Source organism: Neopsephotus bourkii, unplaced genomic scaffold (assembly GCF_033783945.1).
Source record: "Neopsephotus bourkii isolate Nb327-2 ecotype Australia unplaced genomic scaffold, CSIRO-AGI_Nbou_v1 NB_1624, whole genome shotgun sequence".
NCBI classification, from domain to species: domain Eukaryota; kingdom Metazoa; phylum Chordata; class Aves; order Psittaciformes; family Psittacidae; genus Neopsephotus; species Neopsephotus bourkii.
The window spans coordinates 10977501-10997380 of record NW_026902099.1 but is presented as its reverse complement, the minus strand read 5'-3'; the positions used below and the strand labels follow the sequence as shown (position 1 = coordinate 10997380).

The following is a 19880-nucleotide window of genomic DNA, read 5'->3' as shown; positions in this document are numbered from 1 at the left end:
AGAATGAATAAGCTGTTAACTCAGTGTATCTGACGTTGTAATTACATAGTTGTCAATGCTGTCTTACAGATGACTTTCTCAACAAAGCCTAACTAATCTTAACTAAGCCTTTCTAGTTTTCCTAATAAGCAAGGGTAACTTTCTGGCTGATCACTTCCTGTAACTTTATATTTTTTAATTAAAAAGTTGTTTTCTTAATGATGTTGGTGACTACAGAAAGATGAAATCAGTTCCTTCTCTCTCACTGAATGAAAAAGTCCACACTTACCTCCTAAATTTCATTCTGAGGTGGTATACCATTTTTTGTTCAATGAGACTGGTGGTGTTATTTCATCTTTGTGCTCTGTTTAGGCCTTTAGCATGAAATATTCTCCAGTGTTACCTGGAATGGACTGAGAAGACAGCTACAGAGTGCAAGCAATGCATTTTTCTCAGATGCAAGTTGATGGTATTCTCACTGGGAGAAATATCCCTAAGGAAGTTCTTCACTGCTGACTTTCACACAAATGAAAGATGTTTGGGTGTATTCTCTTAAGTTAACCCAGTGCAGGTGTGAACAGAAAAGTAGTACCTGAGCTACTATGCCCTTGTTAGCTCTGATTGTATTGCTGAGGCATGGGAAGATGTAACTCACTGTTCTTTATGCTACAGTAAGCCTAGTTGTTTGCAGTGAACTGTAGGAGAGCCTTTATGTACTTCTGAGCATACACATGAGACTTTCTTGATCGATGCTATAAGAAGGGTTGCAAGTGCCAAGAGATTTGCCTGGCTTTTGTCACAGGAAATAAACTATTCATTTTCTTAAACGTAAGATAGAAGTAACAGTTGAAATGGGAAATAAAATACATCCTGATGGTCATCATGTTATTTCTTTATCTCATCCCCATCCTTAATTTGTCGTTTCATGGCAACTTTCCTAGAGCAGAGATCTTTCTCATATGTTTTAGTCCATCACATATGGAGTTTTTCTATGCTGTTGTTCTACAATTGCTGCTGCACCTTTTTTAGTTAAACTAAAAAATCAGATGGGTGATGCTCTCCTGCATCTTACAGCTGTGACGTATTAAAGCAATCTAGTGTTTATTCTGAGGCTGACAAAGCACCCATCAGTCAGCATCTTTATGTAATGGTGTTCTGGTACAACAACTTTGCTATGGAGAATAAAGTTTGAAGATGGTGGCACTTAGCTAGATGGAGGCATGGATTCATCCTCTTGGAAATGGCTATCTTAAGGTTCCACCGTCAGTTGGTGACCAAAGAGAACAAATGTCTTTTTACTTTGGGGTTGTATTTGTTTGCATTCCTGCCATGCTTATAGTATTTGGAGTGTTTGGATGCTATGAGAATAATCTTGCAGTCCCTCAGTGAGGTGTATACCCATTACCTGTACTTTGTGGATCCGTAAGATCAATGGGCTGGATTGGAGACATGCTTGGCAACCACGACTGTTTATCATCTCTGAAAATCAAATCCAAACTTGTTTTTCTGTCAGTGACCAAAATAAGGGCTATTGTGTACCAATCCAGTGTGGCATCCTCACAATGAGCATTAGCCTAAGAAGAGAGAGGGAAGACTGTAGGATGGACATCAAGGAACAGACACTTTGCCTGAGACAAACCAAAATGGGGGGAGTTGCTTGCTACCTGTGTACACCCAAATATAGTTTTGCTCCTGTCTCCTCTTTCTCTGACTGTCCCTCTCAAAAATTGCTCAGTTGCAACCTAAAAATAGCTAACTAAATCCATAGAAGTATCGTGTGTAATAAAAATTAAAACCCAAATGCTAGTCGGTGAGGAGGTTGACCTTCAGCTGAGACTTTAAAGGAGGTTGTACCAGGATCCACTCTCCAGCCTACAAGGATTCACTTCCAGGACTGGAGTTCTTAGGTTTTGCAGTTAAAACTTGTCTGTTACAAGTTTTCTTGCTTAATAAAGTGGGGTTTGTCTTTTTAATTTGACAGAAAGAAAGTTTGATGGAAGTGTGAGGAACAAATTGAATGCATGCAAAATCTGTATTTTTATTAGAATGTTATGGCTGCTCTCACAGGAAGAAAAAAAAAATGGAGCTCTTCTCTTTTACTCTTCTTAATGATAAGTGTAATCACCTTCAAACAAAATTAACATAGGGTATAGCACGTATGTTGAGAAGGATGTGAAGCCACATTCTTATCTACAGCCTTTTTTTTCTTTACCTTCAACCTTCACAATTTCTTGAAATGGCTTATTTTCTTTTAAATGCTTTACAGTGTATTTGCAAAAGTTATTAGTCAGGTAATGCGGTGTAATTAATTGTTTAATATCTTTAATGTCACACTAAAATGGTAATATTCAAGTATTATGTATTTCAAATGGAGAGAAAGAAAACTGTGCTTAGAAAAGCAGATTCTTACAAACAAATTGCTAGAAGAGTTAAGTTCCATATCTGAGTAATTTTATTCTGAAGTACAGCTTTACTTCAAGAATATGAAGGGGATGACATTTTCCCTGACTGGAGAAGGAAAAAAATGCACCTTCTAAAACAGTTTCTCCCATTTTTCCTTATGCAGAGGTTTTATCTGCTGTTTAATGGGTAAACTTACTGTGAAGTATAGTTGCTTGTTTAACTTTACCCCTATTCAAGTCTTTGATTTTGGCAGGTTAGTTAATTCAAATAAAATTTGTGAAGTTAAGCACTTTCAAGAAAAGGCATAGGAGAACCTAATTTAACCTAGAGTGTCTCTTTTATTCTTCTGTTATTCATTTGAAGTGCCCTATCAGCTTGAACTGACCAACTTCAGTCATTTTTACCCTTTTATTTTTTTCTCTAATGTAAACTGAAATTCCCTGCTGTTCGTGGTATTTTAGTGTTTAGCATCATTTAATGAGCAGGTATCATTAAACTTAAAAGGTCCTTTTCTGTATATCTCTGATTAGTTAGTGAAAGAACCAAAGAATTCCTCTAATTTATCTTTGCTTCCTTGTTATATTTTGATGTTGGCCCATTTTACGTTTCAGTGCCTTTTCATGAAATATGAAATTATAATTTTGGTGTGAAAGTAGGACAGAAAGTGGAAAAAAAATCTTCGGCACTGCTGAGATGTTTAAGCTGGTACATCTTGTTTACCAAAGAACTAAGAGAATACTGTTTGTTTTTAGACTTATACAAATATGTGAGTGTGTCTGTGTGGGCACCTGTGTGTGTCTATACATAGAAATATATATAAACCAGATATATATTCTAATGTAAGTATTCATTATCTGTGTTTTGCAAATATTCTTATTAACCCCTGCCAGTAACCTTTGCAGCTGGGTACATGTATATTTGACACAAAATTGTTCCTTTCTTGTACATCCAAAAATCTCATTGAACTCAGTACTGAATTTTAATTTTTAGCAAATAGAAGATCAAGGTTCAATTAGGTGGTGATACAGACTCTGTGGAATGGTAAAACTGAAAATTAATCAGCCACAAGAGCATTGTACATGTCTGTGTATTTAGGTTTGTCTATTTTTTAAATAGTAATGAGAACAGTTTATTTGGTTTATAACAGTCATTGGTTCTGAATTTTTCATTTCAAATCCTTCTTGAGAAGAATAGTCCAATTTAAGATACGACTCTCATAACTGAGGCCCATGTTCTTCATTTGAAGAAGGGTTTTCTGGATCGGTTTTCTGGACCATTGTTTATTCTATCAGTTTGTTCTTTTAAGATCTAACTTATTTAATCAATACTGAAATGAACCTTTTCTGCTACTGAGATATTTGCCTAAGGTAATTCATCATATAGCAATATAGATATTGCTATGTTTTAAATAGTGACAGTCAAGGTAATTGGTTAATGCATTCCAATATGACATTGCATATCCATTTCCCATTTTTGATGTGCTAAAAAATATTCCAGCATTTTGATTTTCTTCTTATTTTCTTTTATGAAATAAAATCTGGGAGATAGAAACACTGCGTGAAGAAAAAATAATGAGGGTTGAATGGAAGTAAAGGTCAGATATTATGTAGAAAGTTGCAGATGGCACTGTATGTCATTAACATTGCGAACATCTAAAAAGATGTAACAGTGCTGCCTACTGGTAAGATGTAGTAGTATTAAAGCATTAAAGCCAATGTAGTGAAATTGTGTGTGTGCCATATCCTTGACTGTAACAACAGTGTTCTCTAGGTTTCTTACACCCTGATAAGTATTGACAAGATCCATGGGTTTGCATCACGATTAAAAACACATTCTCAGATGTGTCACTTGCATGGAAACTGGATGTGCAGAGTAAAAGATGTAATGATTTTTCATGGCTACTTGTAAAATTTTATTCTAACATGATTGAAATTCTAACATTCTGAAATTTTTGTAGTGAAATTGTCTAGATTAGCTATAAAGTTTTTATTAATAATGTTGCCCTGCTTAGAAACGTCACCTGAAAAAAACTCATGTCATGTTACTCGTAAAGACTACCTTGTAAAATGCAAAAATGGCAACCATTAATAGCAATAAATAAGAATACATAGCAGATGCAGAGCTTCTTGTCCAAGAAAAATAAAGTAACTTTATAAAGAACTCAGTAGTTTAGTAGTTTTAAAGATGGAGAAACAGACTGTGGGCTGCTAATTTTATTTTTTTTAACTTCACTGCCTATAGTTAAGCTCTTAAATGCGTATTTCTATGTTATTTTCAGGAGTAAGGAACTGCTTCATGCCCTTGAGAATTAGAACTTTTTGTTGAGGCATCTAAGGGAATTATAAGCTTGCCTCTAGGTATGCAGTTTCAAAACAGGGATTGTCATCAACACTACAGTAGAATTAGGGTACAAGCCTGGTGGGCAAAACTCGCATCTTCCATCTCCAATACAACATTTTGTTGACAGATGTTATTCATTTCAAATGCAATTATGTACCTACATTGATGTCAGGAGCTCCCTACCTATTTATAAAAAAAAAATAAAATTCAATTATTCTCCAGTTAATAATTGTAAGATTTTTTTGAGACAGTGGTCCTATTTGAAGACACTGCCAAAAGCAAAAGACAGAGGTCAGAGAAACAGTCTGGTATCCCTGTGGTATCCCTAGCAGTGAGGAGCTGGAAATACTGAGGAATTCTCCTATCAGCTTGGTAGTAGTCATTCATATGCATAGCTCCTTCTTCCCCCGATGTAGGGCCTCTTTCTTATGTTGAAATACTTTCCCCGGGAGTCGCAGGCTGTAAGCCAGGGCTGCCCGCAGGAGTTCAGTATCAGTCATGGAGATAATTCAGGGAGCTAGTGGTACTTGTAGCTAATTATCTCGTGCCACCTTGTCCTTGATTATCTTCGGGAAAAAGGAAGAGATCCTTCAAGGAACAATTCTGGTGTCTTCTGCCAAGCTTCCACTTGAGGCATCTGTTGAGATAATAGGTAAAAAAGAGGTAGTATAGTTCCAGGAAAGCTGTCCCTTCTCTTTAAAGAAACCGTTTGGTTATTGCTGGTTAATATGTCTGTTTATTTAAAACATGTAAATCAAAGATTTATACATCAGATAGTGATGAACAACCTTTTAGACTGCTGCAGGAACACAGGGATTCTGTAAGTTCAGAATAACCAGTGAAATCTGCATACATGATTTTTAGAACAGGATATTTGATCCAGTAACATTTAGGAGGCAATTTTTACAAAAACTGATTAATCCAGTGTTATGCCATGCAGAGTGCCAGTCCTGGTTCACCTGCACATGGTTTATGCATCTCACACCTGACTAACAAAAGTACTGTTGTATTCCATGTAATCACTAATCATATCTTAAATGCAGTTTTCCATGTAAATATCGATGTTACTACTCAGAGGGAATAATTCTTTTAAAAATGAGGTCATCTATGCAAAGAAAAATGGATTTTAAGCAGCATTCCCTCCCCAAACTTTTGACTTTACTGACAGCAGAAGGGACATGTCTTTTGCACTCCTCCACCTTTCTCCTCTCAGAGAAATTCCACCCTTAGTGGATAAATGCAGTCAATAAAATGTTAAGATCGTGTTTACGTTTCATTACCCTGTTTTTTATTTCTTACCATTTCATCTGACTGCCAAATCTAAGCAATTGAGCCCCATGACATAAAGAATACAGTACATCATAACATATTGACTGAGAAAGCATTAATGATTACTGTACAATATTATTATCCCTATATCCTAAGCAGGCATGGTCTGAAAACTGTATTTGCATTGTTGTAGCCATTTTTGCATTGTTCTTGCAAGATGAATACAGTAAGTAAAATGTCACTGGAGATTATATAATAAAATGAAACTCTAATGCAGCCATGTAAAAATGCAGTTTAACATGATGTGCTGTAGCATAATGCAGAGCAATTAGATAAATTACTGTTAAAAATAGATGAAAAATCCATTCCAATGTATGCTTAGCTCACAGAGGGATATTCTCTTCCCTCATGCTTTAAAAGCCAAAGTGGAAGGTCCAAGAAGCTGTCAGTCTCCTTCTTTTTTTTGTCCCTGTCATGAGTATTGAGAGAAAGTAACTTAGACTAAAAAAACTTCTCTTCAGCACAGATTACATTCAGGGAGGTTCAAGAAAGAGTTTCTACCTGTTTTTCCTATACAAGAAACTGAAATAGCCAAAATTGGAAAAGAACAACAGAGAGTCTCAAACTGCTTTTTCTAACTCCTTACCCTCAACTCGGTGCTGTTTTATTAAATGATCATCCCTTCCAGTTGTATATGTATCTGACTGGGGTTTTGTGAGTGTCAATCTATTTTGTGTCTTCCAGTGCAAGGCTAAACCTGTGATCTCCTAACTGAGTAGTCAACTGTGAGTTGTGTGGCCATAGCAGGACAAATGATCAGGCCAGGTACACTGAAGGATCATGTGATGGTCAAGCCAGGTCAGGCTTGAGAAAAAAGGTTTGTACTATGTTATCAGAAGGGAATGACTTGGATTAGTGGAAAATCACTTTCAGAAAAGAAAGATGCTGAAGTGCACCCTTCTGAGGAGGTAGAGAGCTCCAGGTTAGTTTAGAACCCAAGGATTGCTCAGGAACGTTAGAAAATATTAGGAAAGGAAATGTGTGTCTTTTTATTTTGCTGGCATGAGTGAAGCAACAAAAACATCACTAGGATGACTGTTGGTTTCACTGGGGTACCACTGCAATTCAGTTTTTAGGCTTTGTTTAGACTTAAATCAGACATATCCAGGATAATCCCTGTGCTCTGCATCCACTGCAGAGAACAGCTGATGTCTATGGTGCAAATTCTCTGAGCTTCTAAAGCAATTTGTGGCAAGATTTCCACCTGCTTATTTGGAATGGTTCCTACGATGTTCTCACTTCTGAACTGTGCATGCAAATTGTGTAGGAGAGTGCAAGCTGGCATGGCTGAAAAGCATTTCAAGAGCCATTTTAACAATTTAAAATGTAGGTGTTCATATTGTAGTGCTCAGGAGTGTTTCTGGGCAGTATTTACTAGTATAGATCAAGCTGCCAAGTCCATGCAAGTGGTGGCAAGTGGTGACTTTGGGACTATTAATGGATCTTTACCAGCCCCAGAGGATTTAATAAATTAAGTAGAGGTGAGCCTGATGAGTATTCAGATGAGGACATCAGCCTGGGCTTTTTGCTGTTACTATACTTAATCAAACTTCAAACAGAAAGAATTCCTGTTGTCAAAATAACATCATTTTCTTATAAAATATCTGTCAGATGTCTTCCTTTGTTACTTAGAGAGGGCATATATAGGTAGAATAGATATGCCTACAAATCTGTTTCAATCAGCCCAGTTGCTTTGATGAGTTGGAGCAGTTAGAAAAGCCTTAGCTCATAAAGAGCAGGTTTAGGTACACATTTCCCCTTGTACAAGAGCAGTCCTTACACCCTGCAGGACAAAACCTAGACATCACCTTTAAAATTCAATTCTCTTCCTTCCTTTTACTTTCTCATTTTTAGGTTCATTCATATTTTGACCGAGTGAAACTGCAGCTGTTATCAAGAAGAGGATTCCCTTTTGGCTGCCGTTTCCTTTTCCTTTATCCAACTTACTGCTTTTTTCTCTGTGCTTCAACTTTCATATTCTGTTTATTATTCTGGCCCAGATTTGGCATTGTGTTTATCACTTTATCACCTTGAAATTGTGTTTGGTGTTTCTATTCCGTCTCACCAAGGATCTGGTGTGGATACCCCACTTGTGAGGCATCTGAAGTGTTGAGAAGCATGCACTGCATCTTTTCTAATCTCTCCTGGAGATGTTCCATTTTTCATGAGTGAGTAAGAGCAGGAGCTTCAAGACAAGTGGGATGTACTTGTAATGAAAATTCTTAAACATTACGGTGAGATAGGTGGGGTTTTTCATATGACCTCATTTCTATTTAAAAAACAAATTATTTTAAAATCAAACTTGGGTTTCATTGCAGTGCAAAGCAGTAACTTACTGTTATTTCAGAATGTTTCAAGAATTGCAAAAGAACTCCTTTTCAATCTGTCATGTGCAATATATTTTTCCTCTGTGAATTTTTGAGGAAAGAATATATATGCATATATATTCACACACACACATACTTACTTAAAACTTACATATATAAGTATATATAAACATAAGTTTTAAGAAGTGTTCGATTTATCAGTTTCAGCTAAGAACCTGTGTCAAATGTCCTCAGTTCAGCAATGTGAACAACTTTTATGGGACTGACTATTCATAGTGAAGGTGGGAATACTTGGAAAGTTTCAGCTGTGAACGTGCTTTGGATACCTTGTTGAATCAGATCGTAATAGGGGAGTATGTAATACCGGAGCCACCAGGAGCTATGCAGTTACTTAGATATTCTTTAGCATTTTTATTTACCATGTCATGCATGGCATTTTGCAGTACTGCACAGCATTTACTGTAGGATTTGCAGCTTTTTCACCACTTTTCAGTCCTCTTCCTGATGCACTTTTGAAGCAGAGTACCCGTGCTGCTGTGCTTCATGTGGGATGCACTGTTCTCCTTGGCTGCGAGGTGCAATCCCTGTGAGTTTTGCAGCTTGGAAAGGTCCTACATGCAAATGTGTGAATCACTGACTGCCTTCAGTGTGCAGGGCTGTCACAGTGGTGCCTCGCAGCATACACAGTAGCAGAACTTCTGGCACTTAAGTGATGTCTTTTCATTCAGGGAGGCAAAGCTTTGGATTACTTTCATGGACTTAGAGGCTTCAGAGCCACCTGGTATTTCAGGCACTTAATTGCTGTTTTGCAACTTGTCTGTGGGAACTGAGACTGCTTTTCAAAGATGCTTTCAATGTGTTTGTGTTGTACAATGGAAAGTCGTGTAGTACATGCTCGTTCTACCTGAGCTAGTACTGATCCATGCAAGTACTTCTGCATAGCGCAGCTGTACGTCTGTGCAGAGGCGCTCATTTTGGTAGTACTGCTGAAAAGCCCTGCTGAGTTTGAGCTCCATTCTGCAGCTAGCTTGAATGCTGATGGCTTGTGTTATATTTAACTGCAGAGTGTAGTCATGCCTTTAGACTTCCAAGTGAGACACTCTGGATTCTGAGAAGCTTCAGTGTTCAACAAATTTGTCTTCTCTTCTGTCAAATCAGTATAATTACTTTCTTGGTAGAATTACAGATCTGGTGAGCAAAATGAAAAAGGTCAAACACAGAAACCCCCCCACCCCCACACCACACCACCCCCACCCCCCCCCGCCAATTTTGTTGTAACTTTTGGCAAAGTATTTCATGAAGACTAACTCTGGAATAAGACAGAACCTGAAGCTGGTTAGAAGGACTGTAAATACCAATATGGTAAGATACCAACTGGCGAATCCTACTGGCATCTCTGTTCTTATTTAATTAATTATCCACAGTCCTACTAAATAGCATGTTAGTGAAGTCCAAAGAAGATACTAATTGGTTAGAGTTGTCAACACTAACAGCACTAAAAAGGTAAGAAAGGCTTTCAGCACACGGGAGCTATCTCCACAGGGATGAGGAAATGAAGATTCTGTCGTCATTAGATTAATCTAAAGAAGTATACATATGGTCTCATTTGCCATATCTTTTATATTTTAACTGTCTAGAAAGGTATCCGAGTACCCACAAAGACCACAATAGAGGGAGCAGTCACACAACCAAAAAATTAGAATATTTTTGCCTCAGAGTAAGTTAATACACTCAAGAGAGCGCAAATTGAAATGCAGGAACCCAGACAGAAGAGATGTTAGGGTGAGGAAATGACAGTGGGGCACATTGCACTAGGTCTTAGTCCACTTTGTTTTTATTCCTGTCTCTGCTGCTGCCTTGCTACATGACCTTGATCCAATCAGTTCCTTCTTTTATGCCTCAGTTTTTTCATCTGTTAAAAAATGGAGATAATGATACTGACTTGCTGATGAAAAATGCTTTATAAAATGTGGGTGCTATTATAAGCAGGGTATCAGATCCCCAGGTCAGTAGCTAATGGTTCATGAATTTGTAACTATAAAGTAAAACTATGTAATTTGTAACTATGATTTACTACAGGCAAAATATTCTATTTAAGTCTGAGCCTCAGTTAACCAAAATAAACGTGAAGGGTTTCAGTAAGAAAAAGGAAGATTTTTTTTTTTTTTTTTTTTTTTTTTGGTGAGGATTCAAGGACTTAACATACATCTATAATTTGACTATTAGGTGGTTTTAGATGAGGTTCAGTTTTTTTAAACCATTTCTGAACCTGTTTGGAACAGATGCTCCAGTGGGTTCTGGAAGATGCAGCATAAGAATGAGGAGTTATCAGAACTGTTATCCAAATTGATGCAAAGCTACCCAAGTTATGTTAGCTGTGAATGATTTGATCTGCATGCCCTGGTGCAGCCCTGTGCAGGCACAGAACCAATCTATGAAGTTTTAGCATAGCACTAATGCACAAAGTTTGTCTTGGCTAATATAAGGGGCATGACTTGCTCTGCGGGCACTGGAGCAGTGACCAGAGCACACACAGGAAACCTGGTTTGTCCTTAGTTTGGCAGGGTGCAGTGTTCACTTCGTAACTGCAAGAGCTCATCTGTGCACGCACAGAGAACTTCTGCAAATGCTTCTGTACATCCTCTAGCCATTGCATGTGACAGCCAGAGATAGCTCAGGTAATATGTACAGTACTCAAGGGTATCCCTTAGACAGGACTGCTAATGGATAACATCATAGCTTCTGGTGGAATTTAGCTAAAAAAGGCCCTCTGGAAGTGATGGGGCTCCATGTCCTGCTCAAAGCAGAGTTGACTTGAATCAGGCTGATCAGGATCTTTCCTAGTTGATTTTGAATCTCTCAGGGTGGAGACATGTTGCAGTATTAGACCACTTTGCTGTAAATGATTTTTTTTTTCTATCATGTGATCACATATTCTTGTGTTGCAACTCATGTCCATTGCCTTTTGTCGTGTTGCTGTGCACCTCTGGTTCCACCTTTTCACACTTTACTGTTGAAGGTCCTTGAAGACAGTAAGGGGATCCTTACATAGCTGCCTCTTCTGATGGCTGACCGAACCTAGTATTCTCAAACTCTCCCCATATATTGTATCCTGCGTCCCTTAGCACCTCAATGGCCTTCTGCTGGTCTCACCGTAGTATCTTGGTGTCTTGTACAAGAGCCTGCCGCCCAGTACTCCAGATGCAGTGCCGTAAGTACCAAACGGAGAATAAACCATTTCCTTTGACCTGGTATCTACAGTTTTGCTAATATAGTGTGCAACAGGTCGCCTTAGCTGCAAGCGTTCATGCAGGGTTATGTTCAACTTGTCCATCAGGACTCCTCACACTTTATTCTGAAAAGATGCTTTGTATCCTTTTGACTCCTCACCTCTAGTATAGGTTCTTACTGCCCAGTTGTAGTACTTTGCACTTGCTTTTAGTGAGATTCAGCATGAGGTTCTTCATTCCACTGGCCTCTTGAGCTCCCTCTCAATAGCAGCCCAGTTGTGCTTCCACTTCTCCACACCCCCGAGTTTGGGACCGTTCATGGATGTGACAGGGGTACATTCCATTCAGGTGTCAGGCAGTTGCCAAAGATTTTGAACAGTACTGGTCCTGGTCCTGATCCCTGGGAAGCATCTCTAGTATCTGGCCACCAGTCAGTTTTCATACAGCTCATCTCAGCAACCAGACATCTTGGAGAAAGAGGGTCTTGGCTGCATGTGGGCTGATGAGGAGAGCAGAGCTGCCGCAGTGAATCAGTTGATACTGTTTCTGGCCCCAGAGAGAGCTCTTGTGCATACCAGAGATTATAGATCTCTCCACAGTGTAATGCAGTCTTACCTCTAAGAGGCTGCAGTACAAAAATAGGGCAATTATCTAAAAATGTTAGCATGCATAGACTTCAAAGATACAAGAATAGGGGAAGAGTGTGATATGACATGTAAACAGTTGAAGTCAGGGAAAATTTTGGCTGAACGTCAATTAGAAATGATTAATAAGAAACGTGTGACTATACAACAGTGTCTTCTACAAGAAATAGCTGAGTTCTAGCTAGTCAAAATCTTACTTTTTCTCTCTTTCACTGAGAAAGTTACAGGCTCAATCTTTAGATATCACTGTGTTTTCTAATACGTTTGTGTGTTTGCTGTTTCCAATATCTGGCTATTAAAGAAGTTCTTTGCTGTGTTGTTACATTGTTTTTGTGGGCTTCACACCTGAACTGCCAGCCAGAATAGACTGGGGCCAAAATACAGTGAAATGGTGGATTGGAGGGGTTCTAAACATAGGTACATATTTCAGTTAACATTATTACGTAGCTTTGTTTATGAAATACATTTTATCTCTTTCATATTCTTATCACTGTAATCCGAATAGGTTTTTCCAAGGTTTTATGGTGTCGAAGTCCTGATTTTTTCTTTGAAAAGTAAAAAAAACCAAAACTTATTGGCCTGAAAAGGGTAGTTTCTTTTTAATGACAGGACTTGAAATGTCAAAGAAATCCACATTTCTGTCCTAATCCCATATGGAATCCCATTAGATAGTGGCTCCAGTGAAACTTAGAGATGGACTTAGCTCCTGAGTGTGCAGCTCTGATGATACTTGGGATAGAAGTCTCTGTTTGTGAGTTTAATACTCAGTACACTTCAGATAGTCTGCACCACTAAATCAGTGTAAGCCTGCTGCAGTAGCATAATCTGCTTTCCTAGTTCAAGTTAAAAGTTAATCTTTTACATATATCTCTCTGCTATTCTATCCTGATGGCACTCTTTTTTCTCCTAAGGCTTTCCCCAGGTACTAGCTCTTGTAGTTAGTTATCATTATTTATTTAAGTTGCCATCCACCTAACAGAAAATCAGCTAACCCCACTGCGAAGCGAAGTGTCCGGCACTCCTTTCTCTGAGGTGGAGTGCACCTGGTTATACTAGGCCAGAATTTTCCCCAAATGTCTCATTTAAAGCACATCATCAGTGATAATTTCAGCTACTGTCATGCCAAATCCTGTCAAAACATTTTTGTTTCTGCACATCATCATTATTCGTTTATGACTGCGTGGCCGTGGGAAAAGCCTTTCTTAATTAATTACAGACCCGATGCCTGCAGAGGGAGCTCAAACCCTTGTTTATGTGGGCCTCACTAAAATAGCAATTTTTTTCTACAGGCAGTGGAGTAATATTTTATTAAATACATCAGAAACTTGTCCTTCAGTGTGTAAAGGTTTTGTATGTAGAACCTAGCTATTGTAGAGATACGTGTGAAAGTAAAAGCCTTTGCAAAGTGACTGGAAAGAGTGAGGATTTCTGGGACTTGGTAGGTGGCACTGTTTGAAACCTCCAGAGCTATAATGGCCAGACCTCCAAGCCCTCCTTTTTAGTCCTCATTCTGGATGGAAAATAGCTTTCAGTAGGTCACTTCTCTGTCATTTCAGAGCCAAAATACTGCAGAAAGACCAAATCGAAGACTGTGAGTTGCCCAGGTGAGAAATGTGAAGTTAGAATAAATGAGTCCAGGAGCAGATGAGCTGAGGAGGCTGTTGCAGACCTTCATCAAGGAAGGACAGAGAGCACCTTATTTTGGGTGGGAATGGGTGACAAAACTTTTGGTTGAGTGAGATCTTCAAAACACAGTTTATTTGCTTTGCTGACTGTGATAAATTTCATCGTGAATGTTATGAAAGGAGGGAGGTGCGTAAATGCCATCAGAACCAGTAATTTGGCAATCCACTGTTTGAAGAAGTAAAATAAAAAAATAAAATATAGATCTAGCAAAGAGATTAACAAAAGTGATGGTGATGTTGAGAAGGACAGTGCTGCACCCCTCCATCCTGTCCTGGGCAGGCAAGACCAAGTCCCTGCGTTGCCCTCGTGTCTCCAGTTGCAGAAGGCCCCTGTGTCACAGCTGTGAGGTGTTCTGAGCTTCCCGTCCTTTTTCTTGCAGCTGAAATTGCGAAGAAACTATGTTGTTTTCTATCCCATCAGACATTTTGGCTTTGCAAGAGTGTGCATGTAGCCAGCCTGGGAACCTGCCAAACTTGGGTCCTGTGAAAGCAAGAAATATATGCGAGTTTGTTCTATTTTGAGAGTCCTTTAATAATTAAGGATGGGGGAATCGTTTTAGTGATACCAGTGGACTTTTTTTGGTGAAAACAGGTTTCCCTATGATTGCCTTTTGTGCACATGGGCTCTGCCTTTTGTGCGCATGGGCTCTGGCACACACTCAGAACAGCCTGAAACAAAGATTGGTGTTGGTAGCTGGTCACTAATTTCAAAGATCTCATAGGGGCAAAAGAGATCTGTTTGGGTTTTTGTTGTTGTTGTTGTTCTTTCTTGTGGAACTGTAAATATGACCAGAATCATTAAAGCAGATGGTGTATCAGTTCATAGAGAAAAACTAAACTGTGTTTACAGGGGAAGGGTTTCACCAATGATTCCAGCTTCTTTCATATCTTGTGTGTATGACAGAGGATTTTTTGATTCTGTTGTCAGTTCTGGATGGTATAGAATATCTGGCTGCCATTCACTAAAAGGTGAATGGTATCTTCTGATAGGACTTCATTTCATGTATTATTCATGTCTTCTTTAATTTGCTGGAATGAATCTTGAAAGTCTCAAGTCCTCATTTTAAGTTTCCTACTTGGAGAAAAAGTGTTGGTGTGCTAACGGGTTTATTGTGAATTAAATACTGGTGATAAATGGTTATGAACAAGAACAACCAGTCAACTAATCAGTGGGTTGTAAACAGTGAACTGAAACTCAGTTTTCTTATTTGTCGTATCTCTATTTCTACAGCTGTTGGAGTTTCCTCTTGGTAAATAAATACTGATGTCTAGTATGGGGGGAGGGAATCAAAAGCAGAGATGTAGACACCTCCCTCCCTCCAACCTGTTCTAGTTTGTTTTACTGCCAAAACCTCTCGGACTTCTATGAACATGCTAGATTGAGAATGTATTTGTAGTTTATTGCAAACAGAGGCCTTAAGGAATATATTTGCCCACTTTGCTGTTTGTAATCTAGTATCCTTGATCACATGCTGTAAGTAAAAACTGTTGTTAACCAGTTGGTTCCTGACTATCTGTGTGTTCCAGTGTGATGGCAACTTACTGTTTGCAACAAACCATGATCTGGTTTGGATTCACATGGGTAGAGAGGTCTGAATCCACAAGTTAATTACAGAGTGGTCAAGCAATTAGCCATTCTTACTGGGTCCATTTTTTAAAAATCATGACAAATACATGTAAAATAAATACGAAACTCCAAGTTTAATAATGAAGTTTGTAATGTTTCTTAACCTTGGGAGGGAGAAGAAGAGGTAATTGTTGACATACTGTTAACAATTAAGAACTTTCGGGTTTGAGTGGAACCAACTACAGTCATAACTGGAAACACAGGTGGGTTTTTTTAAGTCATTCATGAAGCGAAAGGAGTTTTGTGTAAAACCTCTGTGCTTGAACTTTAGGTGTGATGCACATGAGCTGCCTGACTTACTCTGTCCCTCCTGGGACCCCCAATCCCGCTCACTTATTTGTGCCAGTTCCCACTCAGGCTTTCTGCTGAAGCTTTTCCCTCCCAGGAAGCAGGGCACGGCAGCAGACAGGATTGTTCACCCTTGGATCCATTCCAGCCAGACTGACTCCCTTTACCCAGGACAATCCTTCAAGACAAGTCTTGTGCCCTTGCTTGCCCTCATGTGTCCCTGTGCCATGATGAGGAGCACACAACTCACACCACTGTCATCCTACTGTAAGACCCCACACTGCTCATCTGTGGCCCGGTCCTCTCAATGTTGAGGATACTTCGAACTGGAAAATGAATGAAAGATAATGACTATACTTTGTATCTCGTGGTCACCCAGGGTTCAAAAAAGTTGCAAGCTGAGCTGTGTAAATTGTGAAGGTGGCGGCTCACCCAGCCCTGAGTAGGGTCTACGTGCATCAGTCCTCACCAGTGCTGTTGGTTAGGGTTCGCTTCTTTGTGGCATCTTCACAAGCATTGTGGGTATAGGTCCCAAGCTCACTACCATATACTCCCAAGTGTGTTCCTAGACTGCACCAGTCTGATGGCAGCAGCAAGGAAACCAACAGTAAGTAGAGAGTGAGCTTGGGGCTCCTTGGTGACTTTTCACTGCCAGGCTCTAATAAACCTTTGGAAAGTGAAAACCTCCTACAAGTATCCAAGGGCTTGTGTGTTACTTCATGTCTGCACATAGCAAACAACAGACATTGATGGAAAATTGGGAAACTGAGGACCAAACAGTCAGTCTGTTTCTTATGCATGCATATTGTTGCTACCAATGTTAAGTGCTGTTAAATAAGTTAGGGGGGTAAAAAAAGCTTGCTAAGCAGGCTTAACTTTAAAGACTAGAAATTTGGAGAGCCTGCTTTAAAGTTGTTCATTACATCATCTTTATCATCCTTGTTATAGTGCCGTTGTTAAGTTTGTATAGAAACAGTACGATTCTGTTATCTAACTATTTAACCCTAATATTGTAAATGTAGGGAGTAGCATTTGTGTACCAGTAAATAAGGGACAACATTTTACTTTTTGATTTTTTTTTTTAGGATTAGGTATGGAACTGTATATTCTGTGACCACATATACAGTATAATGTAAATATATACAATCTAAACCTACTAATTATTCTTTAAATTCATGATTGTGTTTCCTTCCTGGGGGGGTTGGAACTAGATGATCTTTAAGGTCCCTCCCAACCCAAACCATTCTAGGATTCTGTGATTCCAATTCTTCCTTACTGAAGTAGTCTGTCTGTCCTCTCACACATGTAAAGATTTTGCAGGGTTAAGCCTATGCTTTCTAGTTACTGGTATTTAAATCGGTGAAGAGATTCCCTAAATATCTTCTGTACATGGAATTTGTATTACTTAATGCTGATATGTACTGATCACATTTCTTCCTCTGAGTTCCATCTAGTGCTCAGAACTGGTTTCAGATCGGTTCTTTGGCTTATCAGTGCAAGGCTTGCTTATAGATTGTGCAGTACTAGAGATAGCATCCAACTGTTGCAAGGGTTGACAGTTGTCCAGAGGATTACAACTGAGATCATATCGAGTTTGGGGGGATCCTGACCTGTTATACGTTCTTTTGCATAATTGTTGCTGGAGGCAAAAGGGCAGGAAGGGTGCAGAATTAGAGCAATGCATTTGACGGGAACTTGTCATCTGAAAACCAGTTTGCATCGCCTGTCATCTTTTGTTTGGTGGAAAACAGGCTGTGACATAATACCTGTCACTGCCAGCGGGTTTTTCTCTGCACCCTGGAGTGAGAAATCCCATGCAGTAGCAGCCTGAGGTCTAGGCTACCTTTGTGACTGCACAGGACCCGGCTGTTACAGTGGTATGTATTTGCATGCAGGGGCCGCTTGCCTCTGTTAAGGAGGGAAGCAGACACAGGGACATTTAAACTAAAAATAACAAAAATTAAAATCTAATGCCAGCCTTGGTTTTAGGAGAGGAGATCAAGAAATGTCCTCTTGAGTTTGCTGTTGGGCCAGAGGGAAGTAGGTACAGAACGCACGCCAGGTGTGTGCCTCCAGGTTGTTAGCTGAGAGATGGGCTGAAAGCTGGTGGCCGTGAGTGGAAGTTTGTAAGTTTTTCTGGTGAAAAGATGGCAGGTGGAACAGAGAGAGATATTACAGAGTTCCCTGATACTTGAAAATATGTTGGGTTTTTTTTTTTTATTACAGAATAATACCCAATGTTGTGACATCCGGGGAACATTTATGCCTGGGAATTAATTCTCATTTGCATAATGGAGTAGGTGTATTGACTGTTTTATTTAAGAGTGTGGAGTGTGTTCTAGGAGATGATGATGATGCTGATGCTGATGCTAAAGATTAAGAGGCTTTTGACAAATACAGTGGTATCAGCCATTGAGAAGCATGTCCTCCCATTAATACACTTCCATGATCCTTTTCTTTTTTTTTCCCCTTTCGTGTGCTGCACATGGTTTGGAAATTGTTTGCTAGTTTATTTCTGACTCTGGCTTTGGTCAGTATTTTGTTGTCTTTGTAAATGCCTGATATAAAATATTTAGGACTGAACTCAAGGTTAATGCAATTTTAACCAGCCAAACTTGACGTACCTCTGATAGAGCTTTGTGGCAGAGGCACCTATCGCTTCATAGCTGTGTGAAACTGTTGCCTACAGAGATGGGCTCTTGACACTGTCTGCCAGCCTCAGGCTGTCCGCTTTGTGTCTGCTTTAATTGAAAATTAATAGTTAGGGGGTTGCTATGGAAATGATACCATTGCTTGCAGACAGCAAACCCAGCTTTTTGCAAAGAGACACTGGTGGTATTGTTTGTCCTTGTTGACCTCAGAAGTTCAAAAGCCTGGAGGAGGAAAGGAGATGCAAATATTTTACTTAAAAAAATTAATTTGCATATTTATAACATTATTTTTGAATGTCAGAGATAGCAAGTTTTTTTTAACAAACTTTTGTGGGTAAAACACGAGTGTCATTAATTGTTACTGCACCGCTTTGCAGGTTGATAAGGCAGCGTGGCTGAAGAGCATATTATGTTATCCTTCTGGTGAATGTAAACAGATTTGTGTGAAAATGTTATTTGACTGATGTGATAATGGAAACTATCATTTATTTCCTCTGGAGTAGGTAAAGTCGTTTGTATCATTGTATACATTCTTCACAGCTTCTCTGAAATGGGAAAGCGCTGTAAAACAGTGGGCAGTTGGGAAAAATAAAAATAGGCAAAAAGTAGCTTGGAAAATCTTGTTCTCCAAAGGGAGGGAGCTCATAAACAAACCGCACTGATGGCTCCACCCGAACAAGCAGAGGAGAATTTAAACTCTCCCCCCCCCCCGAATGTTGTTTCTGCCTAACGCACACTTGCACATGGAACACGTCACGGGATGGTGGGCTTTTTCGTGCTTTGTTCAGTGCTGTGATAAGGCATGTGTTCCTATCTGCGGGTGTACAGCCCTCCCCTCCCCGAGTGAGTGGCATTGATTTTTTTTTTTCCCCCCTGAAGAGAGGGCTGCCTGGACCTCTGTTTCACAGTGCATACCCACTACCAATATGCTATTTAACGAGTAAATTCTCTCATAGAAAGTGAAGAAAAATAGCTAACCAGCAGAATATTAAACTCTTCTCTATCACAGGGCGACAGAATAAGTGCTTTCAGTTCATTTCAGAGGAGGTGGAGAAATAGTGTAGCCTCAGGGGTTGAAGGTGAAATGTGAAATTTGCTGTAATTACTTACCCAAAATGTCTGTATTAAAGTCTATTAGAAGCAGTTATTTTAAGTACTTCTTTATACATCTTCTCCTCCTCTGTTTAGTATTTAAACGTGCCACAAAAGTAGCGGCAGATGGTGTTCATCTGACGGCGTTGCTGCGGGATGCTGCAGGGCAGCGAGCGGCGGGAGCGGCGCCGGGTCCCGGCTCGCCCCGAAGCGCATTGTTCCTCCCGGGCTGGCTCCGGCTCGGGCTTGGGCTCCCGCCGCGCCGCCAGCGCCCGCCCTGGCCCC

At 39.5% G+C, this 19880-nt stretch overlaps 1 protein-coding gene across 5 annotated transcripts in view; it reads left to right on the top strand.

Annotated features, from left to right (window-relative positions):
• FOXP2 (forkhead box P2) overlaps positions 1–19880 on the top strand; it is a 416691-nt gene that overhangs the window by 193455 nt on the left and 203356 nt on the right. The window lies entirely within an intron of this gene.